Raw genomic sequence first — 18,553 nt, forward strand, 5'->3', positions numbered from 1 at the left:
TTCTCCTTATCCGTAATTCTTGGAACAGAAAGCGAGAAAACATTTCCATCTCCGTGCCCGGGATAAGAGCCAGATGGAAATGCAAAAAGAAATGTACTCCAGCACGCTGAATTGGTGGGTAAATGGAAAAAGAACTTTGGAAAAGGGGTGGTTTGCCCTTTAGCCATGCAAGAGATTCATATGCCACTTGTTCAGCGTTTGTTTAGATGAATTCGTATGGCGTGTGTAAAATACCAGAAAAATAAATAAAGAGGGGCTGGAGCTAAAGCCAAAAAGACAGAGCAGGAAAGACCATCACCTGCTAGTGTGGTAGAGAGGGAGATAACTTCTCTCGATGAATTTGTGTTTGGAAGTTGCCTAGTGAAACGGCAAGAGTAGCGATTTGAGTTATGATAGGAAGCATCCCTTATCCCTGACTTCAAGCAGACCTGCCAAGGGGTGACATCGGCCATGCCCTGTAGCTTCGATTCTTTTGTCCCTCAGGGGAGAGAGAATCATTGTGTCTTCTACTGGAGTGAATGGTGAGAGACCTAAGTCCAGTCTCCAGAATCAGTTGTTTGGGTGGGATTGAAATCTCAACTCCAACTCCACATACCTAGGCCGTGGGCCGTGTGGCAGGCCAGGTTTACTCTTGGACCAGGTGGTCACGGCAGAGGAACACACAATATGTGAGGATGCACACACCACATTGTGATCCACAGATTTGACCGACGGGTGGTGAGGTCTCCTCATGACCACACCGTCATGGAATTAGCTGGGGGTTTCTTGTGGGTGTGTGAATATCCAGTGTGCCTAACCATCGCTTTTCGTGTGTTTGTGTGTGATTCAGGTGACCCAACCATCAACCCCGGAAAAAGGCGGCCATAAAACGCCCAGGAGACGAAGATGATGGCACGTCGTGACCCCAAAAGTGGGGCAAACAGACTCGTGAGAGCCCAGACCCTCCAGAAGCAGCAGAGGGCCCCAGTTGGGCCAAGGGCTCCCCCACCCGATGAAGAGGATCCCAGGGTACGTCTAGCCCTGGAATCTTTTGGGTATCGAGGGGGGAGGAGCGGGCGAGTGTCACACGGTCCTCAGAGACTGGGTTGGATTCCAAAGAGTTCTGCCAGCACCACCCGGGTTGCTTTTCCCATCCAAGGTGGGCCTGGCTTGGGACCTCCTCCCCGGCCCGACAGGTCCCTGGAGAGACTCTTGGGAGCAACCTCCCTTTCCACTCAGAATCCTGTGTAGCCAGGTTGGGCTGTGCTGTGGACATCGGGTTCACGATCGTCCCCGCTAGAACCCTGAGTCCTTCCTTTGAGAGTTCCTCCGTCACATGGGCTTTGGGAGGGAACATCGTAACCGAACCCTCCCTCCACTTCAGGGCCCCCATGCCGGTGTCCCCTCTTTGGAATCCTCACTCAGTTCTGAATTCACAGTCCGTCTCAATGTTGACTTTGGATCACTGCCTGTGGCTTCAGCTCATTCACTGACATCCCTTCCTTTCCACCCACAGATCAAGTGCAAAAACTGCGGGGCCTTTGGGCACACGGCCAGAAGTACCAGGTGCCCCATGAAGTGCTGGAACGGAGCCCTGGTTCCCCAGACCTTTGGGAGAAAGGAAGGGAAGGAAAACCTGAAACCATGGAAGCCCCAGGTTCGAGGGAACCCTGGGCCCTTGAACAAGGAAAAGGGAGAGAAGGAAGAGAGACCGAGGTGAGCAGTGGGAGGGGTTTTCACCATCCTTAGGGTACTGCCACCTAAGGACACGGTGTCTCTGCACCTGCACACCGTGTGCCTTTCCGTCTCCGGGACAGGGAAGGAACGCTGCAGAGAAACAGACCAGAGCTCCGTGTCCTCCTGGGTTCCCCACCCAGGAGCTCCTTTGGCTCTGGGAGATTCAGGGACGGGGGAGAGGCGGGGCCGCTTCGTGCAGGTTCCCCATGACAGGGGGAAAAGCAACGGAATCCAAATGACAGTCCTTACTTGGGAAGCCTAGAGGGCCACCGGCAGGATGGGAAGGTTGGCACATGAGGGAAGGTGCAGAGGCGGAAAGGGCACAAAAGTTCCATTTATGTATCACAAAACACAGAACGGGACTGGGCTGCCAGGGTTCTCCCTGTCTCCTGGGGAGAACCGGGGGGCAGGGCCTGAACTTTTTCTCTTCTGCAGGCAACAAGACCCGCAGAGGAAGGCTCTCCTCCAGATCTTTTCCGGGACACCTCCGGAGAAGCAGCCGCCAAATCGAAAAGCATCCATGGAATCTTGTGATTATCTGAGGGTGAGTGTCACCCTGGGCCCCTGGTCTTTTTCTCCTCTAGGTCACCCTGGTTGATTTCCTTTCAGGTTCCCGTGTGCGTGAGGGGATCGGGGAACCCCTCCTCCCTGCCTTCTTGGGGTCAGGGACTCCACGATCCTTCCAGGTCCATTTGATTCCAGGTGAAGGCATCTGAAGGTGCCGTAATTTGCTGTTGCTTTCTCTCCGTGCAATGATGGCAAGCCTGCCAACAACATCTTCCTAGTGGCCTGAGGAAATTAGTCCCTCAGGGGCCCCAAACATGGAGGAGGCTCACCCCAGGAACATGCATGTTTTCAGAAAAGACGTCCTGGGGACCCTTGAGCCACCAACCTGCCTTCAGAAGGGCATTAGTCCGTCCCACTTCACGGAAGGCTGAGTGGAGGCGCTTTGATCCAGTGAATGCCCAAGACACAGTCTTCAGAAAAATGGTATTCTTAGACCATAGCTCGAGAGTGCATTTTTCATGGGTCTTGTCCCGATCAGCACTCACGTTGAGGATCTGTCCCTACTTCCAAGGACCGCCTGTCCATACCGTATTAAGAATTTCCTGCTGTGTGCACCTCGTCATTGGATGTGGTTGATTTCCATGTTGGCTCCATGCCGAGGAACCTCTAACGTGTGTGGTCTCCTTTCTTTCAGGTTGCAAGCAGGCCAATGCCGGTGCACACAGCCAATAAGAGGCCACGCGTGGACCCTGCCCTCACTGATGGCTCAGCTACCAAAATGTCTGACACGGTATCCCGTCTTGGCTTCGCTGTCTCCCCTCAGAAAAGCCAGTCCGAGCTCCTCGTCAAGTCTCCGACCGAAGGAACGAGAGACAGGGGCTGTGGCCGACATCCCTCAGCCGGGAGTCAGGCAGCAGGGCCCGGAGCCTCTCGTCGTGGTGAAGCCGACACACAGCAGGCCTCAGGGTGGCCGCCGAGAAGTTCCCCAGGCTGCCTCCAAGCCCCACGGCCTGATCCGGGTCATCAGCCCCCAGGCACAAGACAAACGTCCTGCGGTGACCTCACAGCCCTGCCCACCAGCCGACACACACAGCTTGGGCCTCGGCTCCAATCTCAGTTTCAGGCCAGGAGCCAAGAGACCTGCCCAGGCTCCGACTCAGGCTTGCCTGAACTTCCCCAAGAAACCGAGAACGGGTCCCTTCCAGATGCCCGAAAATGCCATCCAGGGAGGTGAGCTGGGGGCCCCGGAGACTCTCCAACCTCCGCCAGCTGCAACCGAACTCAGACCAAGTCCGTCGCCCCAGATGAGCAGGGGGACACCCGCCCAGGTGCCCAGCAGCGACCGGCAGCCTCCGCGCAGCAGACCTTACCTGCCTACTGCCCAGGCCTGCACCATGTCCCATCACCCAGCGGCCAGCCACGATGGGGCCCAGCCTCTCAGAATGCTCTTCCGGAGACTGGAAAACGGATGGTGGAGCTCCAGCCTCCTGACAGCTCCCTCGTTTCCCTCTCCTGAGGAGCCGGGAGACTTCCTCTCTCACAGCCCTCACGTCTCAGAGAAGTCTGAGGCTCCCTGTGTTCCTGTCCCGCTGAGTGTCCTCTATGAGGACCTTCAGGTTTCCTCCTCCTCAGAGGACAGCGATTCTGACCTGGAGTGAGACTACAGGTGGCCGGGGCTCCATTGCACGCAGCTCCCGTGACTCGGAGGGGGTCTGTGGGACTGAGGAGCACGGAGCAGAGAGCAGACTGTGTGTGGTGACTCCCAAGCTCCCCGGCTGTGGTGCTTCTGTGGATGTTGGAGCCCAGGCCAGGCAGGGACCACATGCAGAGACTCTGCCTCATCGAATTCTGGTGAGGGACATTGTAGTTCGCAGGGCTCTCCGGAAACCCGCCACCAGAAGCTTCTGTGCCAGTGATTCGTTGCCTCAGAAACTGGGTGACGGCGACGCGCGGGAGTCAGACTTCCGCTGTGATGTCAGTAGGAAACTGGGGAATGACTGTGTGTTTGCTCTCTAGATGGCTGAATCAGGGAACAGTTAGGGAACCCTGAGAGATGCAGGCCTTCAGCTGTGCCCCGCCCTGACAGCAGTGTTTTGGACGCTGTGAAGCGTTCTGCGCATAGCGTTCTTGGGGTGTTTCCTCAGCCTGGAGAACTGGGCTCTGGAATGCCGTTGGAAATAGGTGTGTTTAATTTGTTTTGAAGTGAATAAAATTCTCAAAAAGATGACGTACTCTCTTTCGACTTTCATTCCGTGTTTGTGTGTAACTGATTTTCCAAGGGCTTGAAAATGTCTTGACTTGTCAGTAATCCAAGTCCTTATGTCTCCGAAACAGAGTTGACTGAGGGGACCGCAGGTCTTCGCAGGACCTGTGACTTCTTAAACATCCACAGGGGCAAGAGAACCTCAGCCCCACTCTACCAACACGCACCTAGTCAAATTCCACCAAGTGAATCTCACGCACGCTAACACGTGGGGAGCGTTGCTTGCACCACGAGTCCCCATTGGCTCAACGCGATGCCACGTGTGGGGTTCAAACTGTGACGGCCCCCATGAAGTGGTTTCCGGATGTGCGTATGAACGAGGCACACTTTCATTCGCCAAGTAGAACCCAGTAAAGCTGAAGTAAACTCCCAGATTTGGGATGTACTTTCAGAGGTAGAATATTCGTCCCGTCTTCTTTCCGGATGCCTGAGCACCGGGCCTTTCCATGCTTCTCCCCGATCCTAAGAGTAGCTGAGGTCGAGACTCACTGAAAGCTCTAGGTAAAGATATCCCACCATGCACAGGCTATCTCCGTTCTCTGACCTGGGAACAACTCTGACCAGGATTCCACATCTAGGAGGCCTGGGAACTGAGTGGGATTTTCTGAGCAATGCCAAATGGCTGCTCCCTTTCCGCCGCCGTTGAGGGTCGTTACCTTGGTTGTCCAGATCACCTAGAAACTATCAGTATCCAGAATCAACAAGATCAACTCTCTGCTCCTCTGACAGCAGAAGGAGCATGACCAAAATGAACCAAAGAGCGTGGCAGGAAAGGATGTGACCGGAAAGCTCAGAGAACAGCCACAGGGGATGTAAGCAGGCGTTCCCACCTGATCATGAATAATTAATGAAGCGCCAATCCAGGGGGAATCGAGTTTCAGCAGGTGCAACTCATCCAAACGGGAGATCGCCGGAGGCCAACAAGATTCAGCAACTGAGAGTCGGGTGTAGTGTCAAGTGGGACGCGACTGGTTCCAAAGCTCTAGAAGACCATGGGGTCACTTGGACCACGTGAGAAAATGCCCCCAGTGTGCTGGTTCAGCATTCTGACTCCTGCCTGTCTCTTCCCGCCCAGGGAACGTGGACCCTAACTTGTGCAGGTGCAGATGACGAAGAGCAGAATGAGGGGACGCGGCACCCAAGTTCCCCGACAAGAGAGTTCCACAGAAAGTCCGCTGGATCTTCGCAAATCCAGAGAAATGGCAACGGGACCCAAGGACATAGAGCCCCACCGGTGTCCTGGAGACTCTTCAGGCATAACGCCTGGAGCCGCAGGACGAGCTGAAAAAGGAGCCAGGCACCGAAGGACAAAGCGGTGTTGACGTTCTTCATCTGGGTTTCCCAGTGCAGTCCAATTCACGGTGGTTTCCAAGGGCCTCCTGGAGGAGAAAACACGTGAGGGTGTGGTCAGGGTTTTCTGCTGACACACTTACCGTGGGGAAGAAGGAGAAGCTCTGAAGATGGATAACGACCGAGATTGCATGTCAAGGTGTACCTCCTTGATGACACTGAGGCCTACGATGAAATAGAGTGAATATGGTCCAATTACACTGTGTCTATTTTAGCACCTTGTTTAAAAAAAAAAAAAAAAAAAAAAAGATGTAAAACAAGACAGGGGTACGTGCACCAGTAGTACATACCTGACGGGAAACATCTATTCTTCAAAGCTTGCGGCTGTACAGGTAGGTTTCAGAATGTCTGTCATAGTGAACATCGTCTTAGAGGGGGCTGGGCAAACAGAGCTTTCCAGGTCATGTAATGGGATTCAGTTGATTAGGTTAGGGTCCGTTTCGTGTCAGGGGTCCAGAGGCAGTATAAAAGGCAGCCTGGAAAGCAAAGGTCCCTCTCTGCCCCTTCCTCCGGCTTCCTGAAGGCTGCACCGCTTCCAGCAGGCTGCTCCAGCACCTGCCCATCTGAGCGCCAGCGCACCTGTTCATCTGAGCGCCAGCCGAGGAAAGAAAGTAGACCTGTAATTTCAGGTAAGTTTCCCTGAACGACTGTTTGTTTCGCCTAATCCTGAGGAGTTGGGGGAAAAGAGACAAAGGAGAGTGAAAGAAACAGATCACACTGGGGCTCGCTGATGGGGTAGGATGTGTTCTCCTTATCCGTAATTCTTGAACAGAAAGCGAGAAAACATTTCCATCTCCGTGCCCGGGATAAGAGCCAGATGGAAATGCAAAAAGAAATGTACTCCAGCACGCTGAATTGGTGGGTAAATGGAAAAAGAACTTTGGAAAAGGGGTGGTTTGCCCTTTAGCCATGCAAGAGATTCATATGCCACTTGTTCAGCGTTTGTTTAGATGAATTCGTATGGCGTGTGTAAAATACCAGAAAATAAATAAAGAGGGGCTGGAGCTAAAGCCAAAAAGACAGAGCAGGAAAGACCATCACCTGCTAGTGTGGTAGAGAGGGAGATAACTTCTCTCGATGAATTTGTGTTTGGAAGTTGCCTAGTGAAACGGCAAGAGTAGCGATTTGAGTTATGATAGGAAGCATCCCTTATCCCTGACTTCAAGCAGACCTGCCAAGGGGTGACATCGGCCATGCCCTGTAGCTTCGATTCTTTTGTCCCTCAGGGGAGAGAGAATCATTGTGTCTTCTACTGGAGTGAATGGTGAGAGACCTAAGTCCAGTCTCCAGAATCAGTTGTTTGGGTGGGATTGAAATCTCAACTCCAACTCCACATACCTAGGCCGTGGGCCGTGTGGCAGGCCAGGTTTACTCTTGGACCAGGTGGTCACGGCAGAGGAACACACAATATGTGAGGATGCACACACCACATTGTGATCCACAGATTTGACCGACGGGTGGTGAGGTCTCCTCATGACCACACCGTCATGGAATTAGCTGGGGGTTTCTTGTGGGTGTGTGAATATCCAGTGTGCCTAACCATCGCTTTTCGTGTGTTTGTGTGTGATTCAGGTGACCCAACCATCAACCCCGGAAAAAGGCGGCCATAAAACGCCCAGGAGACGAAGATGATGGCACGTCGTGACCCCAAAAGTGGGGGCAAACAGACTCGTGAGAGCCCAGACCCTCCAGAAGCAGCAGAGGGCCCCAGTTGGGCCAAGGGCTCCCCCACCCCGATGAAGAGGATCCCAGGGTACGTCTAGCCCTGGAATCTTTTGGGTATCGAGGGGGGAGGAGCGGGCGAGTGTCACACGGTCCTCAGAGACTGGGTTGGATTCCAAAGAGTTCTGCCAGCACCACCCGGGTTGCTTTTCCCATCCAAGGTGGGCCTGGCTTGGGACCTCCTCCCCGGCCCGACAGGTCCCTGGAGAGACTCTTGGGAGCAACCTCCCTTTCCACTCAGAATCCTGTGTAGCCAGGTTGGGCTGTGCTGTGGACATCGGGTTCACGATCGTCCCCGCTAGAACCCTGAGTCCTTCCTTTGAGAGTTCCTCCGTCACATGGGCTTTGGGAGGGAACATCGTAACCGAACCCTCCCTCCACTTCAGGGCCCCCATGCCGGTGTCCCCTCTTTGGAATCCTCACTCAGTTCTGAATTCACAGTCCGTCTCAATGTTGACTTTGGATCACTGCCTGTGGCTTCAGCTCATTCACTGACATCCCTTCCTTTCCACCCACAGATCAAGTGCAAAAACTGCGGGGCCTTTGGGCACACGGCCAGAAGTACCAGGTGCCCCATGAAGTGCTGGAACGGAGCCCTGGTTCCCCAGACCTTTGGGAGAAAGGAAGGGAAGGAAAACCTGAAACCATGGAAGCCCCAGGTTCGAGGGAACCCTGGGCCCTTGAACAAGGAAAAGGGAGAGAAGGAAGAGAGACCGAGGTGAGCAGTGGGAGGGGTTTTCACCATCCTTAGGGTACTGCCACCTAAGGACACGGTGTCTCTGCACCTGCACACCGTGTGCCTTTCCGTCTCCGGGACAGGGAAGGAACGCTGCAGAGAAACAGACCAGAGCTCCGTGTCCTCCTGGGTTCCCCACCCAGGAGCTCCTTTGGCTCTGGGAGATTCAGGGACGGGGGAGAGGCGGGGCCGCTTCGTGCAGGTTCCCCATGACAGGGGGAAAAGCAACGGAATCCAAATGACAGTCCTTACTTGGGAAGCCTAGAGGGCCACCGGCAGGATGGGAAGGTTGGCACATGAGGGAAGGTGCAGAGGCGGAAAGGGCACAAAAGTTCCATTTATGTATCACAAAACACAGAACGGGACTGGGCCCCAGCCAGGGTTCTCCCTGTCTCCTGGGGAGAACCGGGGGGCAGGGCCTGAACTTTTTCTCTTCTGCAGGCAACAAGACCCGCAGAGGAAGGCTCTCCTCCAGATCTTTTCCGGGACACCTCCGGAGAAGCAGCCGCCAAATCGAAAAGCATCCATGGAATCTTGTGATTATCTGAGGGTGAGTGTCACCCTGGGCCCCTGGTCTTTTTCTCCTCTAGGTCACCCTGGTTGATTTCCTTTCAGGTTCCCGTGTGCGTGAGGGGATCGGGGAACCCCTCCTCCCTGCCTTCTTGGGGTCAGGGACTCCACGATCCTTCCAGGTCCATTTGATTCCAGGTGAAGGCATCTGAAGGTGCCGTATTTGCTGTTGCTTTCTCTCCGTGCAATGATGGCAAGCCTGCCAACAACATCTTCCTAGTGGCCTGAGGAAATTAGTCCCTCAGGGGCCCCAAACATGGAGGAGGCTCACCCCAGGAACATGCATGTTTTCAGAAAAGACGTCCTGGGGACCCTTGAGCCACCAACCTGCCTTCAGAAGGGCATTAGTCCGTCCCACTTCACGGAAGGCTGAGTGGAGGCGCTTTGATCCAGTGAATGCCCAAGACACAGTCTTCAGAAAATGGTATTCTTAGACCATAGCTCGAGAGTGCATTTTTCATGGGTCTTGTCCCGATCAGCACTCACGTTGAGGATCTGTCCCTACTTCCAAGGACCCGCCTGTCCATACCGTATTAAGAATTTCCTGCTGTGTGCACCTCGTCATTGGATGTGGTTGATTTCCATGTTGGCTCCATGCCGAGGAACCTCTAACGTGTGTGGTCTCCTTTCTTTCAGGTTGCAAGCAGGCCAATGCCGGTGCACACAGCCAATAAGAGGCCACGCGTGGACCCTGCCCTCACTGATGGCTCAGCTACCAAAATGTCTGACACGGTATCCGTCTTGGCTTCGCTGTCTCCCCTCAGAAAAGCCAGTCCGAGCTCCTCGTCAAGTCTCCGACCGAAGGAACGACAGACAGGGTCTGTGGCCGACATCCCTCAGCCGGGAGTCAGGCAGCAGGGCCCGGAGCCTCTCGTCGTGGTGAAGCCGACACACAGCAGGCCTCAGGGTGGCCGCCGAGAAGTTCCCCAGGCTGCCTCCAAGCCCCACGGCCTGATCCGGGTCATCAGCCCCCAGGCACAAGACAAACGTCCTGCGGTGACCTCACAGCCCTGCCCACCAGCCGACACACACAGCTTGGGCCTCGGCTCCAATCTCAGTTTCAGGCCAGGGAGCCAAGAGACCTGCCCAGGCTCCGACTCAGGCTTGCCTGAACTTCCCCAAGAAACCGAGAACGGGTCCCTTCCAGATGCCCGAAAATGCCATCCAGGGAGGTGAGCTGGGGGCCCCGGAGACTCTCCAACCTCCGCCAGCTGCAACCGAACTCAGACCAAGTCCGTCGCCCCAGATGAGCAGGGGGGACAACCCGCCCAGGTGCCCAGCAGCGACCGGCAGCCTCCGCGCAGCAGACCTTACCTGCCTACTGCCCAGGCCTGCACCATGTCCCATCACCCAGCGGCCAGCCACGATGGGGCCCAGCCTCTCAGAATGCTCTTCCGGAGACTGGAAAACGGATGGTGGAGCTCCAGCCTCCTGACAGCTCCCTCGTTTCCCTCTCCTGAGGAGCCGGGAGACTTCCTCTCTCACAGCCCTCACGTCTCAGAGAAGTCTGAGGCTCCCTGTGTTCCTGTCCCGCTGAGTGTCCTCTATGAGGACCTTCAGGTTTCCTCCTCCTCAGAGGACAGCGATTCTGACCTGGAGTGAGACTACAGGTGGCCGGGGCTCCATTGCACGCAGCTCCCGTGACTCGGAGGGGTCTGTGGGACTGAGGAGCACGGAGCAGAGAGCAGACTGTGTGTGGTGACTCCCAAGCTCCCCGGCTGTGGTGCTTCTGTGGATGTTGGAGCCCAGGCCAGGCAGGGACCACATGCAGAGACTCTGCCTCATCGAATTCTGGTGAGGGACTTGTAGTTCGCAGGGCTCTCCGGAAACCCGCCACCAGAAGCTTCTGTGCCAGTGATTCGTTGCCTCAGAAACTGGGTGACGGCGACGCGCGGGAGTCAGACTTCCGCTGTGATGTCAGTAGGAAACTGGGGAATGACTGTGTGTTTGCTCTCTAGATGGCTGAATCAGGGAACAGTTAGGGAACCCTGAGAGATGCAGGCCTTCAGCTGTGCCCCCGCCCTGACAGCAGTGTTTTGGACGCTGTGAAGCGTTCTGCGCATAGCGTTCTTGGGGTGTTTCCTCAGCCTGGAGAACTGGGCTCTGGAATGCCGTTGGAAATAGGTGTGTTTAATTTGTTTTGAAGTGAATAAAATTCTCAAAAAGATGACGTACTCTCTTTCGACTTTCATTCCGTGTTTGTGTGTAACTGATTTTCCAAGGGCTTGAAAATGTCTTGACTTGTCAGTAATCCAAGTCCTTATGTCTCCGAAACAGAGTTGACTGAGGGGACCGCAGGTCTTCGCAGGACCTGTGACTTCTTAAACATCCACAGGGGCAAGAGAACCTCAGCCCCACTCTACCAACACGCACCTAGTCAAATTCCACCAAGTGAATCTCACGCACGCTAACACGTGGGGAGCGTTGCTTGCACCACGAGTCCCCATTTGGCTCAACGCGATGCCACGTGTGGGGTTCAAACTGTGACGGCCCCCATGAAGTGGTTTCCGGATGTGCGTATGAACGAGGCACACTTTCATTCGCCAAGTAGAACCCAGTAAAGCTGAAGTAAACTCCCAGATTTGGGATGTACTTCAGAGGTAGAATATTCGTCCCGTCTTCTTTCCGGATGCCTGAGCACCGGGCCTTTCCATGCTTCTCCCCCGATCCTAAGAGTAGCTGAGGTCGAGACTCACTGAAAGCTCTAGGTAAAGATATCCCACCATGCACAGGCTATCTCCGTTCTCTGACCTGGGAACAACTCTGACCAGGATTCCACATCTAGGAGGCCTGGGAACTGAGTGGGATTTTCTGAGCAATGCCAAATGGCTGCTCCCTTTCCGCCGCCGTTGAGGGTCGTTACCTTGGTTGTCCAGATCACCTAGAAACTATCAGTATCCAGAATCAACAAGATCAACTCTCTGCTCCTCTGACAGCAGAAGGAGCATGACCAAAATGAACCAAAGAGCGTGGCAGGAAAGGATGTGACCGGAAAGCTCAGAGAACAGCCACAGGGGGATGTAAGCAGGCGTTCCCACCTGATCATGAATAATTAATGAAGCGCCAATCCAGGGGGAATCGAGTTTCAGCAGGTGCAACTCATCAACGGGAGATCGCCGGAGGGCCAACAAGATTCAGCAACTGAGAGTCGGGTGTAGTGTCAAGTGGGACGCGACTGGTTCCAAAGCTCTAGAAGACCATGGGGTCACTTGGACCACGTGAGAAAATGCCCCCAGTGTGCTGGTTCAGCATTCTGACTCCTGCCTGTCTCTTCCCGCCCAGGGAACGTGGACCCTAACTTGTGCAGGTGCAGATGACGAAGAGCAGAATGAGGGGACGCGGCACCCAAGTTCCCCGACAAGAGAGTTCCACAGAAAGTCCGCTGGATCTTCGCAAATCCAGAGAAATGGCAACGGGACCCAAGGACATAGAGCCCCACCGGTGTCCTGGAGACTCTTCAGGCATAACGCCTGGAGCCGCAGGACGAGCTGAAAAAGGAGCCAGGCACCGAAGGACAAAGCGGTGTTGACGTTCTTCATCTGGGTTTCCCAGTGCAGTCCAATTCACGGTGGTTTCCAAGGGCCTCCTGGAGGAGAAAACACGTGAGGGTGTGGTCAGGGTTTTCTGCTGACACACTTACCGTGGGGAAGAAGGAGAAGCTCTGAAGATGGATAACGACCGAGATTGCATGTCAAGGTGTACCTCCTTGATGACACTGAGGCCTACGATGAAATAGAGTGAATATGGTCCAATTACACTGTGTCTATTTTAGCACCTTGTTTAAAAAAAAAAAAAAAAAAAAAAAAAAGATGTAAAACAAGACAGGGGTACGTGCACCAGTAGTACATACCTGACGGGAAACATCTATTCTTCAAAGCTTGCGGCTGTACAGGTAGGTTTCAGAATGTCTGTCCATAGTGAACATCGTCTTAGAGGGGGCTGGGCAAACAGAGCTTTCCAGGTCATGTAATGGGATTCAGTTGATTAGGTTAGGGTCCGTTTCGCGTCAGGGGGTCCAGAGGCAGTATAAAAGGCAGCCTGGAAAGCAAAGGTCCCTCTCTGCCCCTTCCTCCGGCTTCCTGAAGGCTGCACCGCTTCCAGCAGGGCTGCTCCAGCACCTGCCCATCTGAGCGCCAGCGCACCTGTTCATCTGAGCGCCAGCCGAGGAAAGAAAGTAGACCTGTAATTTCAGGTAAGTTTCCCTGAACGACTGTTTGTTTCGCCTAATCCCTGAGGAGTTGGGGGAAAAGAGACAAAGGAGAGTGAAAGAAACAGATCACACTGGGGCTCGCTGATGGGGTAGGATGTGTTCTCCTTATCCGTAATTCTTGGAACAGAAAGCGAGAAAACATTTCCATCTCCGTGCCCGGGATAAGAGCCAGATGGAAATGCAAAAAGAAATGTACTCCAGCACGCTGAATTGGTGGGTAAATGGAAAAAGAACTTTGGAAAAGGGGTGGTTTGCCCTTTAGCCATGCAAGAGATTCATATGCCACTTGTTCAGCGTTTGTTTAGATGAATTCGTATGGCGTGTGTAAAATACCAGAAAAATAAATAAAGAGGGGCTGGAGCTAAAGCCAAAAAGACAGAGCAGGAAAGACCATCACCTGCTAGTGTGGTAGAGAGGGAGATAACTTCTCTCGATGAATTTGTGTTTGGAAGTTGCCTAGTGAAACGGCAAGAGTAGCGATTTGAGTTATGATAGGAAGCATCCCTTATCCCTGACTTCAAGCAGACCTGCCAAGGGGTGACATCGGCCATGCCCTGTAGCTTCGATTCTTTTGTCCCTCAGGGGAGAGAGAATCATTGTGTCTTCTACTGGAGTGAATGGTGAGAGACCTAAGTCCAGTCTCCAGAATCAGTTGTTTGGGTGGGATTGAAATCTCAACTCCAACTCCACATACCTAGGCCGTGGGCCGTGTGGCAGGCCAGGTTTACTCTTGGACCAGGTGGTCACGGCAGAGGAACACACAATATGTGAGGATGCACACACCACATTGTGATCCACAGATTTGACCGACGGGTGGTGAGGTCTCCTCATGACCACACCGTCATGGAATTAGCTGGGGGTTTCTTGTGGGTGTGTGAATATCCAGTGTGCCTAACCATCGCTTTTCGTGTGTTTGTGTGTGATTCAGGTGACCCAACCATCAACCCCGGAAAAAGGCGGCCATAAAACGCCCAGGAGACGAAGATGATGGCACGTCGTGACCCCAAAAGTGGGGCAAACAGACTCGTGAGAGCCCAGACCCTCCAGAAGCAGCAGAGGGCCCCAGTTGGGCCAAGGGCTCCCCCACCCGATGAAGAGGATCCCAGGGTACGTCTAGCCCTGGAATCTTTTGGGTATCGAGGGGGGAGGAGCGGGCGAGTGTCACACGGTCCTCAGAGACTGGGTTGGATTCCAAAGAGTTCTGCCAGCACCACCCGGGTTGCTTTTCCCATCCAAGGTGGGCCTGGCTTGGGACCTCCTCCCCGGCCCGACAGGTCCCTGGAGAGACTCTTGGGAGCAACCTCCCTTTCCACTCAGAATCCTGTGTAGCCAGGTTGGGCTGTGCTGTGGACATCGGGTTCACGATCGTCCCCGCTAGAACCCTGAGTCCTTCCTTTGAGAGTTCCTCCGTCACATGGGCTTTGGGAGGGAACATCGTAACCGAACCCTCCCTCCACTTCAGGGCCCCCATGCCGGTGTCCCCCTCTTTGGAATCCTCACTCAGTTCTGAATTCACAGTCCGTCTCAATGTTGACTTTGGATCACTGCCTGTGGCTTCAGCTCATTCACTGACATCCCTTCCTTTCCACCCACAGATCAAGTGCAAAAACTGCGGGGCCTTTGGGCACACGGCCAGAAGTACCAGGTGCCCCATGAAGTGCTGGAACGGAGCCCTGGTTCCCCAGACCTTTGGGAGAAAGGAAGGGAAGGAAAACCTGAAACCATGGAAGCCCCAGGTTCGAGGGAACCCTGGGCCCTTGAACAAGGAAAAGGGAGAGAAGGAAGAGAGACCGAGGTGAGCAGTGGGAGGGGTTTTCACCATCCTTAGGGTACTGCCACCTAAGGACACGGTGTCTCTGCACCTGCACACCGTGTGCCTTTCCGTCTCCGGGACAGGGAAGGAACGCTGCAGAGAAACAGACCAGAGCTCCGTGTCCTCCTGGGTTCCCCACCCAGGAGCTCCTTTGGCTCTGGGAGATTCAGGGACGGGGGAGAGGCGGGGCCGCTTCGTGCAGGTTCCCCATGACAGGGGGAAAAGCAACGGAATCCAAATGACAGTCCTTACTTGGGAAGCCTAGAGGGCCACCGGCAGGATGGGAAGGTTGGCACATGAGGGAAGGTGCAGAGGCGGAAAGGGCACAAAAGTTCCATTTATGTATCACAAAACACAGAACGGGACTGGGCCCCAGCCAGGGTTCTCCCTGTCTCCTGGGGAGAACCGGGGGGCAGGGCCTGAACTTTTTCTCTTCTGCAGGCAACAAGACCCGCAGAGGAAGGCTCTCCTCCAGATCTTTTCCGGGACACCTCCGGAGAAGCAGCCGCCAAATCGAAAAGCATCCATGGAATCTTGTGATTATCTGAGGGTGAGTGTCACCCTGGGCCCCTGGTCTTTTTCTCCTCTAGGTCACCCTGGTTGATTTCCTTTCAGGTTCCCGTGTGCGTGAGGGGATCGGGGAACCCCTCCTCCCTGCCTTCTTGGGGTCAGGGACTCCACGATCCTTCCAGGTCCATTTGATTCCAGGTGAAGGCATCTGAAGGTGCCGTATTTGCTGTTGCTTTCTCTCCGTGCAATGATGGCAAGCCTGCCAACAACATCTTCCTAGTGGCCTGAGGAAATTAGTCCCTCAGGGGCCCCAAACATGGAGGAGGCTCACCCCAGGAACATGCATGTTTTCAGAAAAGACGTCCTGGGAACCCTTGAGCCACCAACCTGCCTTCAGAAGGGCATTAGTCCGTCCCACTTCACGGAAGGCTGAGTGGAGGCGCTTTGATCCAGTGAATGCCCAAGACACAGTCTTCAGAAAAATGGTATTCTTAGACCATAGCTCGAGAGTGCATTTTTCATGGGTCTTGTCCCGATCAGCACTCACGTTGAGGATCTGTCCCTACTTCCAAGGACCGCCTGTCCATACCGTATTAAGAATTTCCTGCTGTGTGCACCTCGTCATTGGATGTGGTTGATTTCCATGTTGGCTCCATGCCGAGGAACCTCTAACGTGTGTGGTCTCCTTCTTTCAGGTTGCAAGCAGGCCAATGCCGGTGCACACAGCCAATAAGAGGGCACGCGTGGACCCTGCCCTCACTGATGGCTCAGCTACCAAAATGTCTGACACGGTATCCGTCTTGGCTTCGCTGTCTCCCCTCAGAAAAGCCAGTCCGAGCTCCTCGTCAAGTCTCCGACCGAAGGAACGACAGACAGGGTCTGTGGCCGACATCCCTCAGCCGGAGTCAGGCAGCAGGGCCCGGAGCCTCTCGTCGTGGTGAAGCCGACACACAGCAGGCCTCAGGGTGGCCGCCGAGAAGTTCCCCAGGCTGCCTCCAAGCCCCACGGCCTGATCCGGGTCATCAGCCCCCAGGCACAAGACAAACGTCCTGCGGTGACCTCACAGCCCTGCCCACCAGCCGACACACACAGCTTGGGCCTCGGCTCCAATCTCAGTTTCAGCCAGGAGCCAAGAGACCTGCCCAGGCTCCGACTCAGGCTTGCCTGAACTTCCCCAAGAAACCGAGAACGGGTCCCCTTCCAGATGCCCGAAAATGCCATCCAGGGAGGTGAGCTGGGGGCCCCGGAGACTCTCCAACCTCCGCCAGCTGCAACCGAACTCAGACCAAGTCCGTCGCCCCAGATGAGCAGGGGGACACCCGCCCAGGTGCCCCAGCAGCGACCGGCAGCCTCCGCGCAGCAGACCTTACCTGCCTACTGCCCAGGCCTGCACCATGTCCCATCACCCAGCGGCCAGCCACGATGGGGCCCAGCCTCTCAGAATGCTCTTCCGGAGACTGGAAAACGGATGGTGGAGCTCCAGCCTCCTGACAGCTCCCTCGTTTCCCTCTCCTGAGGAGCCGGGAGACTTCCTCTCTCACAGCCCTCACGTCTCAGAGAAGTCTGAGGCTCCTGTGTTCCTGTCCCGCTGAGTGTCCTCTATGAGGACCTTCAGGTTTCCTCCTCCTCAGAGGACAGCGATTCTGACCTGGAGTGAGACTACAGGTGGCCGGGGCTCCATTGCACCCAGCTCCCGTGACTCGGAGGGGTCTGTGGGACTGAGGAGCACGGAGCAGAGAGCAGACTGTGTGTGGTGACTCCCAAGCTCCCCGGCTGTGGTGCTTCTGTGGATGTTGGAGCCCAGGCCAGGCAGGGACCACATGCAGAGACTCTGCCTCATCGAATTCTGGTGAGGGACATTGTAGTTTCGCAGGGCTCTCCGGAAACCCGCCACCAGAAGCTTCTGTGCCAGTGATTCGTTGCCTCAGAAACTGGGTGACGGCGACGCGCGGGAGTCAGACTTCCGCTGTGATGTCAGTAGGAAACTGGGGAATGACTGTGTGTTTGCTCTCTAGATGGCTGAATCAGGGAACAGTTAGGGAACCTGAGAGATGCAGGCCTTCAGCTGTGCCCCGCCCTGACAGCAGTGTTTTGGACGCTGTGAAGCGTTCTGCGCATAGCGTTCTTGGGGTGTTTCCTCAGCCTGGAGAACTGGGCTCTGGAATGCCGTTGGAAATAGGTGTGTTTAATTTGTTTTGAAGTGAATAAAATTCTCAAAAAGATGACGTACTCTCTTTCGACTTTCATTCCGTGTTTGTGTGTAACTGATTTTCCAAGGGCTTGAAAATGTCTTGACTTGTCAGTAATCCAAGTCCTTATGTCTCCGAAACAGAGTTGACTGAGGGGACCGCAGGTCTTCGCAGGACCTGTGACTTCTTAAACATCCACAGGGGCAAGAGAACCTCAGCCCCACTCTACCAACACGCACCTAGTCAAATTCCACCAAGTGAATCTCACGCACGCTAACACGTGGGGAGCGTTGCTTGCACCACGAGTCCCCATTTGGCTCAACGCGATGCCACGTGTGGGGTTCAAACTGTGACGGCCCCCATGAAGTGGTTTCCGGATGTGCGTATGAACGAGGCACACTTTCATTCGCCAAGTAGAACCCAGTAAAGCTGAAGTAAACTCCCAGATTTGGGATGTACTTCAGAGGTAGAATATTCGTCCCGTCTTCTTTCCGGATGCCTGAGCACCGGGCCTTTCCATGCTTCTCCCCCGATCCTAAGAGTAGCTGAGGTCGAGACTCACTGAAAGCTCTAGGTAAAGATATCCCACCATGCACAGGCTATCTCCGTTCTCTGACCTGGGAACAACTCTGACCAGGATTCCACATCTAGGAGGCCTGGGAACTGAGTGGGATTTTCTGAGCAATGCCAATGGCTGCTCCCTTTCCGCCGCCGTTGAGGGTCGTTACCTTGGTTGTCCAGATCACCTAGAAACTATCAGTATCCAGAATCAACAAGATCAACTCTCTGCTCCTCTGACAGCAGAAGGAGCATGACCAAAATGAACCAAAGAGCGTGGCAGGAAAGGATGTGACCGGAAAGCTCAGAGAACAGCCACAGGGGGATGTAAGCAGGCGTTCCCACCTGATCATGAATAATTAATGAAGCGCCAATCCAGGGGGAATCGAGTTTCAGCAGGTGCAACTCA

General features: G+C 54.6%; 3 pseudogenes; all 3 read left to right on the forward strand.

The window, feature by feature from the left end:
- Nucleotides 1-885: 885 nt before the first annotated feature.
- On the forward strand, nucleotides 886-3,881 carry LOC139361557 (protein FAM90A5-like; annotated as a pseudogene).
- A 3,583-nt stretch (nucleotides 3,882-7,464) lies between these two features.
- Nucleotides 7,465-10,466, forward strand: LOC139361555 (protein FAM90A5-like; annotated as a pseudogene).
- A 3,592-nt stretch (nucleotides 10,467-14,058) lies between these two features.
- Nucleotides 14,059-17,054, forward strand: LOC139361556 (protein FAM90A5-like; annotated as a pseudogene).
- Nucleotides 17,055-18,553: the final 1,499 nt, after the last annotated feature.

Source organism: Macaca nemestrina, unplaced genomic scaffold (assembly GCF_043159975.1).
Source record: "Macaca nemestrina isolate mMacNem1 unplaced genomic scaffold, mMacNem.hap1 Scaffold_606, whole genome shotgun sequence".
NCBI classification, from domain to species: domain Eukaryota; kingdom Metazoa; phylum Chordata; class Mammalia; order Primates; family Cercopithecidae; genus Macaca; species Macaca nemestrina.